The sequence below is a fragment of the Salmo salar genome, chromosome ssa03 (assembly GCF_905237065.1).
Source record: "Salmo salar chromosome ssa03, Ssal_v3.1, whole genome shotgun sequence".
NCBI lineage: Eukaryota > Metazoa > Chordata > Actinopteri > Salmoniformes > Salmonidae > Salmo > Salmo salar.
The window spans coordinates 69,785,863-69,804,757 of NC_059444.1; the positions used below are offsets into that span (position 1 = coordinate 69,785,863).

General features: G+C 45.3%; 1 long non-coding RNA gene and 1 pseudogene across 1 annotated transcript in view; one reads left to right on the forward strand and one right to left on the reverse strand.

The window, feature by feature from the left end:
- Positions 1-472: 472 nt before the first annotated feature.
- On the forward strand, positions 473-15,890 carry LOC106601429 (platelet endothelial cell adhesion molecule-like; annotated as a pseudogene).
- LOC123741694 (uncharacterized) overlaps positions 8,041-18,895 on the reverse strand; it is a 34,046-nt gene continuing 23,191 nt past the window's right edge. Inside the window, exon 3 of the long non-coding RNA XR_006769212.1 lies at positions 8,041-8,454. This is a non-coding gene — a long non-coding RNA (uncharacterized lncRNA). The remainder of the gene's footprint in view (positions 8,455-18,895) is intronic.

Here is an 18,895-nt window from a genome sequence, read left to right on the forward strand (position 1 = left end):
AATTTTGAAATTAATAATGGGCAGATATTGTACAATCCAGGTGTACAAAGCTCTGAGAGACTTACCCAGAAAGACTCACAGATGTAATCACTGCCAATGGTGATTCTAACATGTATTGACTCAGTGGTGTGAATACTTATGTAAATTAAATATTTCTGTATTTAATTTTCAATAAATTTGCAAATATTTCATTTTGCCATTATAGGGTATTGTGTGTAGATGGGTGAGGGGAAAAAAACAATTTAATCAACTTTGAATTCAAGCTGTAACACAACAAAATTTGGGGTAAGTCAAGACATTTTACATTTGGGAACTTGCATATCCTGAGGAAGCAACAGTCATTTCCTGGTCAATGAAACAAAAAGAAGGCCAATGATAAGACGAAGGCGTAACACACACACTTAGACAGTTATGCCCCGCCCTCTCCACCTTCCTGCTCCTTGCGTACTCCACCTCTCATTCCCTGTGGCCCGGCCCGTCTTTCCCTTCTTCCCCTGTCCCTATGTGAGCGCCTGCCACTCTTGCTCCTGGCTGTGGTGCTGTATCAGTGTCATCACTCAGGATGGACTCCCCACCACTCTACCTGCCTCTGCTGCTGCTGACCAGTCTGCTCACCCTGTAAGGACCCAGCACTCTACTCTACTTTCTGAGCTCAGATAGGTTACCTTTAGTTCACCTTCTATTCATATGTATGTCTGTCTCTCACATCACTTGTTTTCTATTCTTATTCCTCCTCTGTCTCTCTCCACCTATCTCCACTCACAGGGCAAGGGGCAGGAGCTCAGTCATGTAAGTATGAGACACAATTACTTTCTGTATTTGATGCCACTTTAATAAATGCACCAGAGAGCTGGAAGAGTCCCAGCATAGAGACAGTTTGAGGGCAGTTGGTCCTCTCTACGGTTGATAAGCGGCTATTTTTATGCCTCACACAAAATAGTTATTTTTGTAGGAAATGGGTATTGTGAGCATCTGGCTTCCTTGATATTTTCATGTTTTTCATTCGATTTATTGAAGGTATTTTAAGCGGAATACGCAGCTGGTTTCATTGTTTTGTGTCAGCATGTGAACGAGCTTCTGAGATGTTAAACCTCTTTGATCCACCTACATTCTCAGATACTGTAATGGTTTTATTTTTTCTCAGCAACTTAGTTCATTCTGTGCTCTCGTTGGGGTATTGAGAGGGAGCTGGTGGTATATAACTGTAATAACAGATCGTATCTATTCCCCGAAGGCTGAGTCACAAATTTGGCTCCAAAGTACTTTTGGCTCAGGTCTCAACCATTTCTCCTGCATGGCTGAGCTGTATGTGTACCTATTCTAAAAGTATTACCAGGGAGGATGTGGAACAAAATGCCCGCTTTGTTGTGGCAGCTCAGGCCCAATAGTGTTGTTGGTATTGAGTGCGAACAGGAGCCAAGGTAAAGCCACAGCCCTCCCAGGGGAGGGGAAGGTTGGTCTGTGTTTGTTAAAGTGTTTTCCTCCTTTCCTTCCTCCTCCACCTCCTGCTTACTGTGCAGTGGAGTGGAGGGTCGCCAGGCACACCTCCTGCTTACTGTGCAGTGGAGTGGAGGGCCGCCAGGCACACCTCCTGCTTACTGTGCAGTGGAGTGGAGGGTCGCCAGGCACACCTCCTGCTTACTGTGCAGTGGAGTGGAGGGCCGCCAGGCACACCTCCTGCTTACTGTGCAGTGGAGTGGAGGGCCGCCAGGCACACCTCCTGCTTACTGTGTAGTGGAGTGGAGGGCCGCCAGGCACACCTCCTGCTTACTGTGCAGTGGAGTGGAGGGCCGCCAGGCACACCTCCTGCTTACTGTGCAGTGGAGTGGAGGGTCACCAGGCACATCTCCTGCTTACTGTGGAGGGCCGCCAGGCACCAGGGAAGGGCCTTCCTCTGTCTGGAGGACTCTACCTGCACTGTAAAGGAGAAAGCACAGAGGGAACTCCCAGGCTAGTCTTGAAGAATAGTCAATTTAGCCTTGGATATTTTGTACCCCAAATAGTAGTTTGCATTAGCCTTGGATGTCATGGTGTCTTTGTGTGTCTGTGTGTGTGGTTGTCCAGTATTCACCATAGATAGTGTGACACTCAAACTGGACCCCAGTGGCGAGGTAACCAGTGGGATCTAGAAAAAAGAAACGCACACCTATAAAGGCGAGGTGCTGGCTAGCGGAGTAGAAAACTAGAAAATAAGGGAAAGCCGCACACTCTAAGAGCTCAGATGCAAAAATTTTATAACCAACATTTCGACAGCAAAGCTGTCTTCATCAGGGTATCATCACAAACACTGCGAGATGAGTCATTTATATAGTGTCAAGAGACACACAGGTGTTTGTAATCATGGCCAAGTGTGGCCTAATATCATTGGTTAACTCAAATATTTAAAAAAAAAATGGCATACAAAGAACATACAAAAAGACAAACAAATGGATAGCATACGATCATAGCATTTGTAGTCTAAAATGTATCTAACAAACAATTACAATGGCAAAATCACAATAATCACAAGAATGGCTTCAGATCAAAGTCTATGTTGAGACCGAAGGGAGCAAGGGTCTTTAAATTAAAGATCCAGGCAGCCTCTCGTTTTAACAATAAATGATCAAGGTCACCCCCTCTCCTCGGGAGGGTGACATGTTCGATGCCAATATAACGCAGAGACAAAATCGAATGGTTTGCTTCCAAAAAGTGGGCCGCAACTGGGTAAGTCAAGTTTTTGCACCTAATGGTGCTACGATGCTCTGAGATACGTACTTTTAATTCACACTTTGTTTTACCCACATAATTTTTACCACAAGGACAAGTTATAAGATAAATAACTGCCTTAGTGGAACACGTAATAACACCTTTAATTGGGATAGATTTCCCTGTTTGGGGGTGTTTGAAGGATCTACATTTATAAGTGCCATTGCATTGAGCACAGCCATTACACTTGTAATTTCCATCCAGTATGGGCTGAGACGCAGGATAAATTCAAGGAGAGGGGGTACAACAAGGATCAGATTAATATTGCCATTGAGAAAATTCAAAACAAAACGAGACATGACCTTTTTCAAGGTCAGTCTCGCAAAAAGACGCATTCCTGCGTTCTCACTACCCGCTATTCAAAGTGCTCTGAACAAATTAAAGGAATCGTTCACAAACATTGGCACATTCTGAAATATGATCATAGTCTCGGTAATGTGTTTTCTGACCTTCCCCTGGTCGTATTCTCGCGGGGCAGAAATCTCAGAGACCAATTGGTACACTCTGATTTACCACCCCAAGATATTCCTGAACAACGTCTATTTGCGCCCCTACTGGATGGAAATTACAAGTGTAATGGCTGTGCTCAATGCAATGGCACTTATAAATGTAGATGTGTGTGAATTAAAAGTACGTATCTCAGAGCATCGTAGCACCATTAGGTGCAAAAACTTGACTTACCCAGTTGCGGCCCACTTTTTGGAAGCAAACCATTCGATTTCGTCTCTGCGTTATATTGGCATCGAACATGTCACCCTCCCGAGGAGAGGGGGTGACCTTGATCATTTATTGTTAAAACGAGAGGCTGCCTGGATCTTTAATTTAAAGACCCTTGCTCCCTTCGGTCTCAACATAGACTTTGATCTGAAGCCATTCTTGTGATTATTGTGATTTTGCCATTGTAATTGTTTGTTAGATACATTTTAGACTACAAATGCTATGATCGTATGCTATCCATTTGTTTGTCTTTTTGTATGTTCTTTGTATGCCATTTTTTTTTAAATATTTGAGTTAACCAATGATATTAGGCCACACTTGGCCTAATATCCCCAAAATTGCCCTCGCTAGAAGCCTGTGTTTCAGACATAAAGAAGTGGATGGCTGCAAACTTTCTACTTTTAAACTCGGACAAAACAGAGATGCTTGTTCTAGGTCCCAAGAAACAAAGAGATCTTCTGTTGAATCTGACAATTAATCTGGATGGTTGTACAGTCGTCTCAAATAAAACTGTGAAGGACCTCGGCGTTACTCTGGACCCTGATCTCTCTTTTGAAGAACATATCAAGACTGTTTCAAGGACAGCTTTTTTCCATCTACGTAACATTGCAAAAATCAGAAATTTTCTGTCCAAAAATGACGCAGAAAAATTAATCCATGCTTTTGTTACTTCTAGGCTGGACTACTGCAATGCTCTACTTTCCGGCTACCCGGATAAAGCACTAAATAAACTTCAGTTAGTGCTAAATACGGCTGCTAGAATCCTGACTAGAACCAAAAAATTTGATCATATTACTCCAGTGTTAGCCTCCCTACACTGGCTTCCTGTTAAGGCAAGGGCTGATTTCAAGGTTTTACTGCTAACCTACAAAGCATTACATGGGCTTGCTCCTACCTATCTTTCCGATTTGGTCCTGCCGTACATACCTACACGTACGCTACGGTCACAAGACGCAGGCCTCCTAATTGTGCCTAGAATTTCTAAGCAAACGGCTGGAGGTAGGGCTTTCTCCTATAGAGCTCCATTTTTATGGAATGGTCTGCCTACCAATGTGAGAGACGCAGACTCAGTCTCAACCTTTAAGTCTTTACTGAAGACTTATCTCTTCAGTAGGTCCTATGATTAAGTATAGTCTGGCCCAGGAGTGTGAAGGTGAACGGAAAGGCTGGAGCAACGAACCGCCCTTGCTGTCTCTGCCTTGCCGGTTCCCCTCTTTCCACTGGGATTCTCTGCCTCTAACCCTTTTACAGAGGCTGAGTCACTGGCCTACTGGTGTTTTTCCATGCCGTCCATGGGAGGGGTGCGTCACTTGAGTGGGTTGAGTCACTGACGTGGTCTTCCTGTCTGGGTTGGCGCCCCCCCCTTGGGTTGTGCCATGGCGGAGATCGTTGTGGGCTATACTCGGCCTTGTCTTAGGACGGTAAGTTGGTGGTTGGAGACATCCCTCTAGTGGTGTGGGGGCTGTGCTTTGGCAAAGTGGGTGGGGTTATATCCTGCCTGTTTGGCCCTGTCCGGGGTATCATCGGATGGGGCCACAGTGTCTTCTGATCCCTCCTGTCTCAGCCTCCAGTATTTATGCTGCAGTAGTTTATGTGTCGGGGGGCTAGGGTCAGTCTGTTACATCTGGAGTATTTCTCTTGTCTTATCCGGTGTCCTGTGTGTATTTAAATATGCTCTCTCTAATTCTCTCTTTCTCTCTTTCTGTCTTTCTCTCGGAGGACCTGAGCCCTAGGACCATGCCTCAGGACTACCTGGTATGATGACTCCTTGCTGTCCCCAGTCCACCTGGCCGTGCTGCTGCTCCAGTTTCAACTGTTCTGCCTGCGGCTATGGAACCCTGACCTGTTCACCGGACGTGCTTGTTGCACCCTCGACAACTACTATGATTATTATTATTTGACCATGCTGGTCATTTATGAACATTTTAACATTTTAACATTTTGACCATGTTCTGTTATAATATCCACCCTGCACAGCCAGAAGAGGACTGGCCACCCCTCATAGCCTGGTTCCTCTCTAGGTTTCTTCCTAGGTTTTTGGCCTTTCTAGGGAGTTTTTCCTAGGGAGTTTTTCCTAGCCACCGTGCTTCTTTCACATGCTTTGCTTGCTGTTTGGGGTTTTAGGCTGGGTTTCTGTACAGCACTTTGAGAATATCAGCTGATGTATGAAGGGCTATATAAAAATAAATTTGATTTGATTTGATTTGATTTGATTACAAACACCTGTGTGTCTCTTGACACTATATAAATGACTCATCTCGCAGTGTTTGTGATGATACCCTGATGAAGACAGCTTTGCTGTCGAAACGTTGGTTATTACATTTTTGCATCTGAGCTCTTAGAGTGTGCGGCTTTCCCTTATTTTCGAGGTAACCAGTGGGACCTTGATGGACCTGAACTGTGAGGTCAGCGTGAGCCATGACCAGTCCCACCCCCTGACACACAGCTTCAACTTCCTGAGAGACGATGTCCTGGTCTACTCTAAAAACACCACCGAACCTGCGGTCCTTCACCAGCTCACCCCGGCCAGGGCTGCCAACTCTGGCACTTACAAGTGCCAGGTCATAGTTCAAGACAAGAGCAAAGGCAGCAGCACCCACAGACTCACCGTCACAGGTACTGCTGAAATGGATCCATGATTATATTGACTTTCTGGTAAAACTCTCTAGATCTCTAGATCCCGTAGGGCGGTGCACAATTGGCCCAGCGCCGTCCGGGTTAGGGTTTGGCCGGGGTAGGCCGTCATTGTAAATAAGAATTTGTTCTTAACTGACTTGCCTTTTTAAATAAAGGTTCAATAAAATAAAATATCTTCATTCGTAATCCATTATATGTAGGTACATACAGTATCAAGTATATTCCTCCTGATGATGCATGGTATGTGAAATCCTAGTGACTGACATTGATTGTTCGACTACAGGCTTACAGACGCCTGTGCTGCAGGTGACCTCCCAGATCCTGTTTGAGGGGGATGAGGTGGCAGCTACCTGCAGCGCCCCAGATGAGTCTGGCTCCCTGCTCTTCCACTTCTACCATGCTGCCCGACGCTGGGAGGTCCAACAACAGTAACACTGTCAAGGTCATGGTCGAAGGTAAGTGTGGGGTTGAATGCTGACTATAACTGTTGCATTTGTCATTGGAAGGTACCGGTTCAGATTTATAGTAGCTATGGGCATTATGCTTCTGTGTGCTTCAGTATTTGATCACCTGTAAGAAAATAAATGTTGGGTTAAAGAGTTTCCCTGTTCTTCTGTTGTATCATTAGAACTTTTCACCACACCCGTCATGAACATTCTTCCTGGTAAAGAAGTGATTGAGGGTGACATTGTCAAGTTTGTCTGTCGAGTGGTGAACCCCCCACCCAATGTGGTGGTCTTCCTGACCAAGGACAAGAGGGTGCTTAAGACAGCCTACATTAGTTTCAGTCATACGCTCAGAGTGCTGGCAGAGGACTCTGGGGAGTATGTGTGCAAGGCGGACAGAGGCAATGTGCAGAAAGAAGCCTATGAGAGCATCAAAGTCAAAGGCAAGTATTGGATGTCTGACTGGGTTGTAAAAGGTTGGGCCACATGACATGTAATAGTGAGCGTTTTCTAACTTAATTTATGTTTCGCCATGCCAAAGTATCTTTGAATTTAATGTTTCGCCATGCCAAAGTATCTTTGAATTTAGTGTTTGACACTTTGCTTTTTCTGTCTGATCCCCACAGAGTTGTTTTCCAAGCCAGTCCTGGTGATGAAGCCCAGAGAGGTGTTTGAGACAGAGCGCTTTACACTGAACTGTGATACTGACCGCTATTCCCATGAGAGAATCAACATTGGGGACGTGAAGTACAGGAACCAGGTCCTACTGACATCAGGAGGGAACTACAGTGCCACAGCACACCCCTCCCTTAATGGAAATGACTCCTGCCTGGCCCAAGCCCAAGGAAGAGGCCAAACCAAAAATATCTTCAAAAACAGCACACAGATTGTCCTCAAGGCAAAAGGTGAGTCTCTCTGTGTGGTGTGGTGGTTAATTTCTTTACTTTCAAATGAGAAGAGACAAACTTATCACACAAGTCAGAGATATACTTAAACTGAATCTTTATTCACTTATTAATAAGGGAGCAGGTCAATACAACACACACATATAAAGTGAATCGATTGAATGCCCTAAGATAATGATGGCTGGTCGACGAATCACCCTCAGATGATTCGTTAAGAGCCTCGAGACAAAGGTACAAAGGTCTTTATAGCCAAGATACACCCCCTTCAGTCTACATGACAAACAACAGATGTATGGAATGGGTTACAAGTTCAAGATTTGTATGAAAGATACTGTCTGCTGTGAATTATAAGTATCTGCTGTAAAAACTTCTCATTGTGTAGAAACCAGGGTCTGGCCCTGAGCCATCTCTCCCTGGTAGCTTCCAGTCAGGCACACAGACACTAATCATGCTATGGAATGCGGTCTTGTTAGGTTTATCACTCAGAAGACATTGCAGATCTTTTGTCAGTTTTAAATCTCCTAGAGGCCCACTTTCAGTAGAACACACACAGACAGATGAGTGTTCTAACAACCCCTTATTATGTTGCATAAAACAACCATTTGATGCAATAACAGCATTATAACAATCTTGTAATTTCTGTTCTGACAGTGGATGGGGTCATATTAAAAACACTCTCATTCAACATTCTCAAACATTGCATGTGCTTGATTTTCTAACAGTTTTTTTCTTCTCTGGTCTCATTCGGTCTTATTCATTCTCTTTTTTGTTCCCCCTCTCCCTCTGTCAGTGCCTGTGTCAGTCCCTCTTCTGAGCGTGGTAGGGGGCAGGTTGATCCTGGGCAAGCCCTTCCAGTGTCAGAGTGACAACGGTAGTCTGCCCATCACCTACACCCTGCTGAGCCCTTACAGACAAGCTGAGTTCAGGGTGGTTCGCAGTCCCTGGGATCTAGCCCTCTTCAACATCACCTCCATCCACAGGAGCACTGACATCCACAGCTTCTCCTGCAAGGCCGAGAACAACCCCAGTCAGCCCCACATGGAGAGCTCAGGAGAGCACCTCCGACGCACTGCCACCATCATAGGTGAGTTGGCCACACCACCTGTTTATAACAGAAACAAATGTATACATACATACATACATACATACATACATACATACATACATACATACATACATACATACATACATATGGCTCTGGTTTATAAAAGGGAGATGCTGGTACAGTCAGTCTAACTGATGACATAGTAGATTTACTGTAATGACTCAACAACATTAATTCCCCACAGAGCCAGTGTCCAGGCCAGTACTGACCGTGACACCCAAAATGGGGGACGTGGCTGAGGGGGAGGACCTGACCCTAACCTGCACTGTCCAGCGGGGCACGCCGCCCATCACCTACACATGGTATCACACAAAGAGTGCCCTGCCCCTGCTGTCCAAGACCACCAATGACATGCGATTATCCCACTTGGTTCAAGGTGTCAGTAGAGAGCATGGAGGCGGATACTACTGCGTCACTAACAACCCATCCAATGACAGCCAGAGGAGTGCCATGGTCACTGTTGGAGGTGAGAGGGGAAGGGATCTTGCAAATGAAAGTATTATCACATAAACACACTGGTGTGTGACTAGAAGTCCTTAGGTAAATCCACTGTGGCTGAACTTGACCTGAGGTAACCTCTGTAACCTTGCTGTCTTCAGTGAAGTTGGCTGGCTGGAAGAAGGGGCTGATCGCAGCATTCTGCATCCTGCACAGTGTCTCTCATCATCATCATCCTGGTTAAGAAATGCCTTCTTCCATTTAGAAGAGAGAGAACAGTGGAACTGTCAGTGTGAGTAGGCGTGGCTTTGATTTCATCATACTACCATTGTCTATTCACAAACCATTGAATGTACAGGTGTTGCACAATTCTTTGTTTGGGAAGATGTGAATATTAAAGCGATAAAGGTGTCATGACATTGGCCTCTTTTGGTACAGGGAGGACAGTTGACCCCCTCCCTTTTGCACCACCACCCAACCTACCTTCCCCCCAACCCAGGCCCTGTGTGAAAGGGTTGTAAAAACTCTAAAATTCCAGGAGAGTCTCTGGCCACATGGCCCATAGAGAGACACAGGAAATTCTTCCAACTCACAGAATTGGGGAGCCAAGCGACATTTGTGTTCTGGAGAAGGTATGGAAGATTGGTGAAGAATCCAGCTACGAACCGGTCCGCTTGGTACAATTTTGTGATACTCAGAAGAGACAATATAGCCATATTACCATAAAACTGTTTATATAATAGCCTCAGCTTGAGACTTGCATCATAATGGTTGTATAAAATGTATTAATAAGGATAAAGCTATTTGTAAAACATAGAGATGCTATGTACTGATGTTAATGTGATAGAATTGTATTTCTGTACCAAGTTTAACTCAGTCATCGGCCCGCCCCCCAGGGACACAGACAGGACCAGGCGTCATTTGATAAGCCTGTTCTATGGGCACTATAAAACACCCCCTGATTTACATTTCCCCAGACCAGGCATCCACTCCATGGCCAATAGGTTTTACCATCCAATTCCGATACTGAAAGTGAAAAATACCACGTGGTTAACTTTTTGACTATTGATACCAACAGAATAAGAACAAGTCTTTGATATGAATTATTAGTCTGCAGCTAAGTAAATTATATCATCGAACGCGAAGACCAACGAAACATCCATTCTATGACGCCATTAATGAATGTCGCTCTGAAAGATCCATTCTAACCGAGAGAGAGAGAGAGAGAGAGAGAGAGAGAGAACGCGGACAAAAACTCCCCAACAGAACCGAACTCTCCAACAAGAATCAGAACGACACACTGAGCGTAAATATATATTGATTGCAATTGTTCCCGAATGAGTGAGCCTTCAATTGTCAATTGTTAATATTAATGAACTCTGTAGGTGTGCATTCTCAGCTGACCGTTTATGACCCATTGTCTAACAGACCAGCCATGCCTGTTAGCCATTAGCGCACATTACTATACCAATCCTTTGTGACGATAATTACTGTTTGTATGTTTTCTGTTAATTACTTAGTGTAGTAAATAAATGATTTTAAGACAATTGATGTATGGATGATTTTAGTAAAGACTGGGTTCGTGCAGATACAACAATTTACGACGTTTGGAATGAGACTGGACTCGAGGTAAAATACACCATTTAAACCAGAAGATAATCGGCCTATACTATAATAGAATAGAATATTATAGTACAGGAAAGTTATATTAGGAAAATTATAGCTTTGTAATCTGAATATTCTCCTTGGTGCCCCGATCTCCTAGTTAATTGCAATTAAACGATTAATCAGTTTAATCGCGTGATAATAATTACAGGGAGCTAATTGATAAACATGTCTTCAGTTTAATGGTACCCCCAAAGACACGACAAAGGTAATATAGGATTTTCCTGTTTAATTGATCATTGTGTTTTCTTGTTCCCCTCTCTCAGGAAACCAGCAAGCACTAAAACAGACGAGACTCTGAGACTGACCCATGGAAAAGTCAATGAGGCTGCCAATGGTAAGATCTGTCTACTGATTTACTGTACAGTATAACCTATACCTGCTGTCAGGACTTCACACTACTAAACCTTTGGCCCATGATAGAAAGTTGATGGAGTCTTGCAGCCCTAACCTTGCTCCAACCCTTCACCCTCTCAGGATGTCATCTCTCTTCCTCTCTGTGTGTTCCTTCCACCTAGCTTGGCTCAGGGTAAAGAGCAGGTGAGGGGATGCATACCTAATATGGCAAAGCAATGAATGTTTCATCCAATTGGATGTGACCGGTGTCCTGTATGACTGACCCCTGGTTTCTGTGTTTTGCAGTCACTCCTGGGGTAATGGGAAGGAGTGTCTGGAGTGATCACGTCTCAGGTGAGTGTACCAGAGTTCATGAGGTCAACTCCTATATTTCAACAGTAGGAGCATTAAATATGTAACTATTCATGTCTAACATTAAGTGTGACTATTGTAGAGTCTGACGACCAGACCAGCGAGGAAACTACTGAGGTACCTGTGCCACAATACACTGAGGTCCATCCCCAGGAGGTAGACCTCACCAGAGGTAAGAGACTGACCCATCCTCTTAGCTGGGATGCTAGGCTTCAAATACGCATGTCAACATTATTATTGATCTATTGCTTAATGTCAAATAATCATGAGCTGTCCACTTGCATTTTTTGATTATGTCCCTATGAAGCATTTGTTTATGCATTTCTAGCCCCCGTGAAGAAAGGCACAGACACTGTGTACAGCAAAGTGCTGAATTCGAATCAAGGTAAGAGTAACATCCTGTTGAATGTTCACTGAGGCCCTCTATATACTAAGAAACAGCAAATTAGATGGGCTTCTTCTCTGGGGTATGAGAAATGTGCCATGCAGGAAACCAGGCCAGGCCTAACTCTAAACATCTGCATTGTCAGTGAGAGAGGGTGCCGTTAAGCCAGCCGCTTAGCCAGCTGTCCACTTCTTGCTCTCGTCAAAGGGAACTTCCTGTTATTACAATCCAAACCAAACACAGGGTGAATCTGTCAAGCGGAGTCAGAGGACAGACTGCTCCCTTGTTAACCCCTGAAATAAGAACCCACACGCCAACCATATTGTCCATTGTTGAGTAATTGACCTACTCCTTGTAAATATCAATGGTATTTTTATCAAACAATGTTGCAGCGCAGGGGAAGAGAAAACAATCATGGGCTTTGGCCTGCCTCTATATTGTCAATGGGCTTGTCGGCAGGGAAACTGACTAGTAACGCACACATTAGTTGTAATGCGATAAGCCCAAGGCGTCAGTCTTGAGGAGAGGTGGAGGTTCTGGGTAGAGGGTGTTGTTTTGGGGAAGGGGGAGGCTCTGGGTAGAGGGTGTTGTTTTGGGAAAGGGGGAGGCTCTGGGTGGAGGGTGTTGTTTTGGGAAAGGGGGAGGCTCTGGGTGGAGGGTGTTGTTTTGGGGAAGGAGGAGGCTCTGGGTGGAGGGTGTTGTTTTGGAAAAGGGGGAGGCTCTGGGTGGAGGGTGTTGTTTTGGGGAAGGAGGAGGCTCTGGGTGGAGGGTGTTGTTTTGGAAAAGGGGGAGGCTCTGGGTGGAGGGTGTTGTTTTGGAGAAGGGGGAGGCTCTGGGTGGAGGGTGTTGTTTTGGGGAAGGGGGAGGGGGAGGCTCTGGGTGGAGGGTGTTGTTTTGGGGAAGGGGGAGGCTCTGGGTGGAGGGTGATGTTTTCCTGAGCTTGTCTCCTGCTCTTGTTTTTGCAGGTGAGTCAGAGTCCGAACAAGCTGACGGCGTAAGTAGAGCAATGTACTAACAAATACACACATGTACGTAACAGTACTGTTTTTGTCACGGTCGTCGTAGTAAATGGACCAAGGCGCAGCGTGTCGAGTGCTCATCTAAACTTTATTAGTGAACACTTAAATAAACAAAACAAGAAACGACCGAACTAACAGTCTTGCAGGCTTAATACAGCAGTGCTAAGAACAACCTCCCACAATTCCAAAAACAAACATACTCCTAATTCTAGGACCTTCAATCAAAGGCAACAATAAACAGCTGCCTCCAATTGAAGGCCCCAATCCCAATACAAAGATCTAAACACCCTAGAATAGACATAGAAATATACAAACATAGAACTAAACCAAAAACCCTGGAATACATAAATCAAACGCCCCTCTACATAAACACACACTCAAAACCATATAAAACAAATACCCCCTGCCACGTCCTGACCAAACAATAATACCAAATAACCCCTTTACTGGTCAGGACGTGACAGTACACCCCCCCCAAAGATGCAGACCCCGGATGCACCTAACAAAAAAAAATCTCTACAAAATAAACCCCTAAACTAAAGGGAGGGAAGGGAGGGTGGCTGCCATCACCGACGGCTCCCGTGCTACACCCCCCCTCCCCAATTCTCCTACAGTGGAGGTGGCTCAGGCTCAGGCCTTAGTCCCCCACCTGACCAGTCCACCCCTACTGAATACCTCGGCCTGAAGGACGTCACTGTAGACCCTGGACTGTACTCTGGGAGCTCCGGACTATAGGGCGACTCTGGGAGCTCCGGACAGTAGGGCGACTCTGGGAGCTCCGGACAGTAGGGCGACTCTGGGAGCTCCGGACAGTAGGGCGACTCTGGGAGCTCCGGACAGTAGGGCGACTCTGGGAGCTCCGGACAGTAGGGCGTCTCACTCGGTTCCGGACAGTAGGGCGTCTCACTCGGTTCCGGACAGTGGGCCGTCTCACTCGGTTCCGGACAGTGGGCCGTCTCACTCGGTTCCGGACAGTGGGCCGTCTCACTCGGTTCCGGACAGTGGGCCGTCTCACTCGGTTCCGGACAGTGGGCCGTCTCTCTACGGGCCACTGTCGCCGGAAGTTCTGGACGAGGCACTGTTGCCGGACACTCTGGACGAGGCACTGTTGCTGGAAGTTCTGGACGAGGTACTGTCGTCGGAAGCTCAGGACTGGGCAGACGCACTGGAAGCCTGATGCGTGGGGCTGGTACTGGAGGTATCAGACTGGAGACACGCACCTCAAGGCTAGTGCGAGGAGCGGGAACAGGACGTACTGGACTGGGCTGACGCACTGGAAGCCTGGTGCGTGGTGCTGGTACTAGAGGTATCAGATTGGAGACACGCACCTCAGGGCTAGTGCGAGGAGCGGGAACAGGATACACTGGGCCGTGAAGCATTACTGGCGGTCCGGAGCATACAACCCCTACGGCCTGAGTGCTCACTCGAGCATGGCACTTGCGAGGGGCTGGAATCATTTTCACCGGACTGTTCGTGCGCATAGGCGAGATCGTGCGCATTTCCGCATAGTACGGTGCTCCTCTGATCCTCTGTTCCCCATAATAATCATGGATAGTTGGCTCAGGTCTACTGCCTGCCCTAGCCAAACTACCTGTGTGCCCCCCCGCCTCTCCTGCTTCCTTATCGGCGCATATATAGCCTCATACCGGCGCCGCTCTGCCTTGGCTGCCTCTATCTCCTCCGGTGGGCGACGGTATTCCCCAGCCTGGTGCCATGGTCCAGCCCCATCCAGAATTTCCTCCCATGTCCAAAACTCCCGATAGTCCACCTGCTGCTCCTTTCTCCGCTGCTTGGTCCGTTGGAGGTGGGAGGTTCTGCCACGGTCGTCGTAGTAAATGGACCAAGGCGCAGCGGGTCAAGTGCTCATCTTAACTTTATTAGTGAACACTTAAATAAACAAAACAAGAAATGACCGAACTAACAGTCTTGCATGCTTAATACAGCCGTGCTAAGAACAACCTCCCACAATTCCCAAAACAAACATACTCCTAATTATAGGACCTTCAATCAAAGGCAACGATAAACAGCTGCCTCCAATTGAAGGCCCAATCCCAATACCTAAACAAAGATCTAAACACCCTAGAATAGACATAGAAATATACATAGAACTAAACCAAAAACCCCGGAATACATAAATCAAACGCCCCTCTACATAAACACACACTCAAAACCATATAAAATAAATACCCCCTGCCAAGTCCTGACCAAACAATAATACCAAATAACCCCTTTACTGGTCAGGACGTGACAGTTTTACATACAGTACATAGACCTTATGACTGTTTTGTCTTAGAGGGAGCCCTTATGGAGAAAATAAGATTCAACACAGGAGGAGGAAACTGCTGGAATAGACAGATACTGTAGAAACAGACACTGGCTTCTTCTTGTAATTTTTATTTTATTTTCTCTATTTCAGCAAGGCTCAGTTGAGTATGCCCAGTTAAACCACAATGACCATGAGTCAGAAGAACCAGAGTACGAACCAGACCAAGAACCCCGGCCTGAACCAGAGCCAGAACCAGAACAAGGATCAGAGCAAGACGGACAACTTGAATGACCACCATCAATATTTATTCTCTAATTTATTCAGCCCATTGAACAACTGGAGCTGTTATTGATTTGAATCCATTTGTATATTGTCACAAAAAATGTCGTACTCCTCACAGAAAATGTCGTATGGGAGAGAATAGGACCAAGGCGCAGCAGGTTTGTGGATACTCATGCTTTTAATGGTAAAACGAAAGGGCATCCACAGGAAAAACAAAATAATAGACAGTACTCACGACACGAACAGTTTTGCAGGCTCACAAACACTGTGCAAAAACAACTACCCACAAAACCAAGTGACAAACATACTCCTACATATATGACTCCCAATCAGGAACAACGATCCCCAGCTGTTCCTGATCAGGAGTCACAAGACCAACACAGAACATTCACACACACAAGACTGCCACGTCCTGACCCCAAAACTACTACAACAGCTCCCCCTGCTGGTCAGGACGTGACATATATTTTCTATATTTTTTACACCTCTTCTTCTTAACCTTTCGTACAGTCTTTAAATGCCTGTAATTATGCCTTTGTGAATTGAGAATAAAACAATGCAGCAGAATGGGAGACCTTGTCCTGTGTCTCAATGACAACAAAATAGTTATTGACTGTTTCCGTCATCTCTCCTGAGAACGTGCACATAGGATGTGTGTTGTGACCCAGAGGAAAATACACACAAATACATTTTCTTCCATTGTGAGCTGAGCTCCATGGACAGGAAGGAAACCTTTGAAGCCTGCGGGGTGTAGTGACAGTCAAGCGCTGTGACACCCCCGTAGAGAAGCGTGACAATATGACAAAAGAAAGTCTGTACCCCCTGGTGGGTGACCATGCAATCCACTCTCCCTGACCAGAGGAGGGCAGCACCTTGCTTACGATTCAGTAGGGAAACTTGGTGCCACGCTGCTGAAATCATGTGAGAGGTTTCCACTGTGTTTTAGCATCAAGGCATATCAGTTTCCATCCTTTCATGGCTTTGATTGACTCAGACGAGTAGTGACTCAATTAGTTATGAGGTCATACAGGAGTCAATTCCTTTTCTCAGTAGTTGGCTACCAGAGGAGATTAAAAACAGACAAACAAACTTTAAAGTGTAGGCTATATTGTCTTTGTACACCAAACTGCAGTAATTTCAGAACCTCTCTTCAGTCCGGAAGGCTAGTGGAGTCATCATGCCAAGGGAACACAACAACATAACATTAGTAAGGTCTGTGCCATCACATATCCTTGATCACAAAATCTAAATATCTATATTAGCTATATTGTATTTGTTTATTCAAAAAAGCTTAATGAGACAAAGGCCTATAGCCCACAAGCGGTTGATTCGTTCATTAATGTCATGGCACATGTTGTTGACAGTCCAGCTCATGTGGATTTGCTTTTTGACAGGAAGCTCTTAGGGACGTTGAAAGACTGACCAACCCTGTGTGAAAAGCCATAAAACCCCGACAACACAGCTAAACACCCATAGCCTGCCACCCACTTAAATGCTCTCAACTACATTCCCAGTTCAGTCTAACGTATACTGTATATCACAGCCCTTAGGATGAAGCATTTATCTTCATTAGAGATAGCCCAGTCCCTTGTTTGGATTATGTTTCAGTTATTTGTGTGTGCATGTTTCAGCTGTGTGTGTGTTTGTGTGCGCACCTGTGTGTGACAGAGAGGGAGCAGTACAGAGGGGGAAGTAAGGGTGAACCCAAGAGGGAGAGAGAGAGAAAGAGAGAGCTCTAGTGACAGTATGTCTAAGCTAGGGCTCCTCCTTCCCCACCTCAGGTCATGTTGAGTTTGAATCACCATCCTAGCAAGCAAAAACGTAAGGAAAAGTTCAGAGTGACAAGTCCAGCCACCTTTAGTGTAGTCAAACTATTCACTATTGGTTCTCGTACTGGGAAGTTCAAAATGTAACAAAACACTATAATATTTAATGTCCATGCAAATCTATTTTGTATTATGATACGGTAAGAAAGAAAATAAGTACTCCTATTTTAGGTAATCCCCCAAGGGGAAGACAAAACTATCGATAAAGACGGCCCCTTTAAGAGGAGGCCTTGGGTCCAAAGAGTCGTCTATGAATGGATAGTTTTCCAAAATGCGTTCCAAAATGAAAACCGAATCCATCTCCATGTCTCAGCAGTCTGGATCTCTGCAGGTTGTTATTACTGTATCGTTACATCACACGCTGCAGTTTCAGCTTTTAGAGTGTGGGTGAATTAATCATATTACTTAACAGGTCTGCCCTGACAGAGGTCAGCAGCATATTTTGAGAACTGGCAGCTGGAGGTCATGTGCCACTATGGAATTAAAATGACTGTAGCAGAAGTAGATTAAATAAGAATATGGTGGCTGGGTATTAATGAGCGGGTATTAACCTGTTCAAGCTATTTTTGTACGACATTTATTATAGCTCAGATTGGCTTTTTTAATTTTCAACTGCATAATAATAAAGCCAAAGTGCTATATGTTTACACCCTGTGTCCTATGCTATTTTCCTCCGCAAGGACACTACATACAGAAATAACCCCAAGTTTGGTGAATCTGCTGAGGCCATCTCCTGCATACCTCACGGTGTCAACCCAGCCACCATCCCCTCCAAACCCTGACATGTCCTGTCCATGGATGGTGCTGTCCTCTTCAGAGGGCCTGGTCTGATGTTTGAAGAGCCTGTCTACCCTGTCAAATACACGCTGCTGCATTTACCATGTTCCTGCATCCATCATGTGAGGTCATGTGCTGTCATAGACGCTGTGGATTCCTGTTATATGTCATCTGCCCATCTGCACAGGAGAAGACCAGACGGTATATCCTCCATAGTCACAAGACCAATGGCGTGGTAACTAGATAGGACAGGTTTTCTTAATGTCTTTATAATGTTGATACAGTAGGAGAGAGTGATAAATGTGTCTTTGGAACTTTTCACATTTAGAAGTGTGGGACGCTGTGTCCCTTTATTTTTACTGCCTGTGTGTTCGTGTCTCAGCAAGGAAACCTGATCCGGCACCTCCTGTATCTGAAGCAGGATTCCAGCTACGCCATTGGCTACGCTGCTAAAATTGGCACGTTGACCCCTATGAATATTATGTTTTTCACTTGGCCTTATGGGGCCAGTGTTGTGCACTGCTGAGACTCAGTGGTGAGGTCATCGCGGCAGCAGGTTCATTGTTCTTAGATTTGCCACTATCACAAATTAAGACGTTTCCAGGTACTTATGAGTTTGTGCTTTCCAGTTGTACACAGTGTTCAAGTTTACTGTGTTTTACAGATGTCGCAAAATACTGCTATTAGCAGACACCATAGTTACAGCTAAAGCCCCTATTAATAATGTACTTGATAATCCACAGCAGCACACTAAGCACTGCCTCTGCAATACCTGTTTTAAGTAAAAGAAAATAAAAAAAAAGATTATAATCAAAGACCTGAGGGCGTGGCAGATTGTCAACATGATACACTGACCCAGTCTGACCCAGTCTGACCCAGTCTGTAGACTAGAGGAGGATACAGAAAGGATCCATCAAACACATGTGTTGTGTCATCATAGTGGTCTCTGACTTGTGGTCAGACTTGATCAGGTG